The sequence below is a fragment of the Rhipicephalus sanguineus genome, chromosome 4 (genome assembly GCF_013339695.2).
Source record: "Rhipicephalus sanguineus isolate Rsan-2018 chromosome 4, BIME_Rsan_1.4, whole genome shotgun sequence".
In the NCBI taxonomy this organism is placed as follows: Eukaryota; Metazoa; Arthropoda; class Arachnida; order Ixodida; family Ixodidae; genus Rhipicephalus; species Rhipicephalus sanguineus.
This window is the reverse complement of record NC_051179.1, coordinates 146160599-146163340: the sequence shown is the minus strand read 5'-3', so window position 1 is coordinate 146163340 and position 2742 is coordinate 146160599.

Below are 2742 nucleotides of genomic sequence, written 5' to 3'. Positions count from 1 at the left end.
CATGTGGGTCTTGTGTAGGCGTTGCTTCGAGTGCTGAAAAGCAGTCACAAACATCTGCTATCCTCGTCAAAATATGCCAAAGTTTGTGCCTTTTGGAAGTGCCGTCGCTCGGAGGTGAAATTGGTCAACAGCAAGTTCGTTCGGCCGTCGGTGACATTGACTATTCCTCGTGCTACTGAAATCCCGTGAGTGAAAAGCCAGCTGAGGTTTGTTGGTCGGCGACTCCTTCGCCGTCGAACGGTACGTCACATGCTACTGAAACGAGGGTACATGATCGAGGCGGCACAACTATGTCGTGTCTCTGAGACGAAAGGATTGTGTTCTGGTGATGAAGAATCAGGCAGACGAGCACTTCTCGTAAAACGAAACCACGCGTTCCGGGATGTTGATTATGGCGCCATGCTCCCTGAGAAAGTCCATTCCTATAATTAAATCTTGCAGCACTCTAGGAGAACGATGAAAGTCGCGACGAAAGAGGAATCTCCTATGCTGATTCTTGCTGTGCATCTTTCAGCAGGGAGCAGCAATTGACCACCCGCTCTTCTTATATGTAGTCCTGTCCACGGCGTTTTACTTTCCTAAGACGATCGGCCAGCTTGTGACTATTATGGAAAAATAAGCACCCGTATCGACTAAAGCCGTCACTTGCTCTCCATCAATAAGTACATTGAGGTCGGCGCTCACCGTTTCGTCGCTGTTAATATTCGTCGACGTCGCGTCGTTCTGTAGCGGCAGTACTGGGGACTTTTTATCGTCTTGTGGTCGGGCTGCGACCTTACCCCGAGAGGTCGCCGCCTTTAGTTTCCCCGGTAAGGGCTGGGCGACCTTGTTCCCCGAAGGTCAGCAAAAGTACGTCGATTCGGTGACGATGTCTGTGTAGGGGATGGAGAGCGTGACCGGTGGGCGGAGTTGGGCTGGCGATTGGGAAGCGACTCGTGATATGGAGAACACGTCGTTGGAGGTCCTCGAAAACCAGCGTCGTCATGGTGAACAGTATAGTCGGCATTGGCACGGCGACCGTCGTACCCTGGCCGAGATAGGCGAAGCGATGTGTCGCGGTACCAACAATAGCGAGCTATATGGCCGGCACCACCACAGTTGAAGCAGAGGGGGCGCTGATCGACAGTGCGCCAAGCGTCCGTTCTGCGAAATTGTGGGCGTCCCGTGTCCTCTTGTGGTGTTGAGTAAGGCGCGGCAAGTGATGGCTGGTGGCATGAAGACAGCGGAGACATGGTCCGACGTCTGAAAGCCTCCTGCAAAGGTTACGACAAAGGTGCGGCTGTAGGTGGCTGGTAGTATGACGTGATAGGCGGGACGGTGGTGAGACGCGGACAGCGTCGGCGTAACCTCATTTGACGCTGCTCGCGACCGAGATCAGCTGCTGAGAAAGCGTGCCTAAGTCATCACGAACGAATGCGGCAACGGCGGTCACTGGTGTATCCACTGGCGGAGTCCAAACTTTCTGAAGTTCTTCGCGAACAACATCTGATCAGGTCTCGTAGGGAGCCCTGATTGTCCAGAGTCACTGAAGCGGCGTTGATTGGGGTGGTATTGGACGAGCGATCATACTGCCCATCGATCTTTGGTGCAGAGCACGCTCATGGCAGTGGCTTCTCTTATAAAATCGGCCACGGTAGTTGGGGCATTGCGCACAAGGCCGGCGAACAGTTTCCTTCACGCCGCGCATAAGGTAGCGCACTTCTTTTCCTCGACATACTGGGATCAGCGCGTCTTCAGCGCGTCACGTCTTCAGCAAACATTGCCACAGTTTCGTTAGGTTTCTGAAGTCTTAACTCAAGCAACTGCTGAGCCCGCTCTCGACGGTCGACGCTAGCAAAGGTGTCAATCAGCTGCTGACGAAACCATCCCATGTCGATATACGGCCTTCTCGATTCTCAAGCCCGTGGTGAGCGCTGTCATCGAGGTGAAGTACGTGCGGGCGAGCTTCTGTTGATCATTCCACTGGTTGATGTCGGCAACACGTTCGTAATGTTCGAGCCAATCTTCAACGTCTTCACGTGGGGCACCACTGAAGCGATTAGGTACAAGTGGCTGAAGAAGCGTTACCTGGGCTGGATTGGAACGGGGGCTGCCTTGTATCCCTTGCACCACCTGTGGCTGGCTGGCGGAGGCCATTGGCAGAGGTAAGAAATGCCTGGTGAATGTTTCGTCCAAGGAGGTCAGCTCAGAGATAGAGGCCTAGCAACCGCTGACTGAAGCGGTGCACTGGTGTCGTACAGGTGACTGCGTGTCGGGACTGATGAACGGCTCCCAGATGGGGTGTAGAGCATCGGCAGGCTTGCAGTCCAGCACCTCCACCAGTGTCGCGGTTCAACGTAAGCAGACCCCGAGACGTTGAGTCCGAGAACCGACGGCGTGTTTTTATGCAGCAGCCAAGAGCAAAGACATAAACAAAAGCACGTATATATATATATATATATATACTATGGGAATACCGCTAGAGGGACGTTGCAGAGAACGAATAGACAACGCGAAGTGCTATGTAGTGCATGCCGTGGACGCTGCTGGCCATGCAGGCGCGGTCATCTCCCACATTGGCGCCTGCAACGTGGGCCCCAGCGCCGTTCCGGCTAGACCGCGTTCGTGGGGAGACCGCGTCTCGTCAGATGTTCCGTTGCCCATGAATGCCCGCCGTCCGGACTGCAGCCGTGACAGCTGGTGAGCTCTGCCGGAGACCAAACGAACAAATTCGAGTGGCTGTGTCGGCTCTCCCACGTTCGT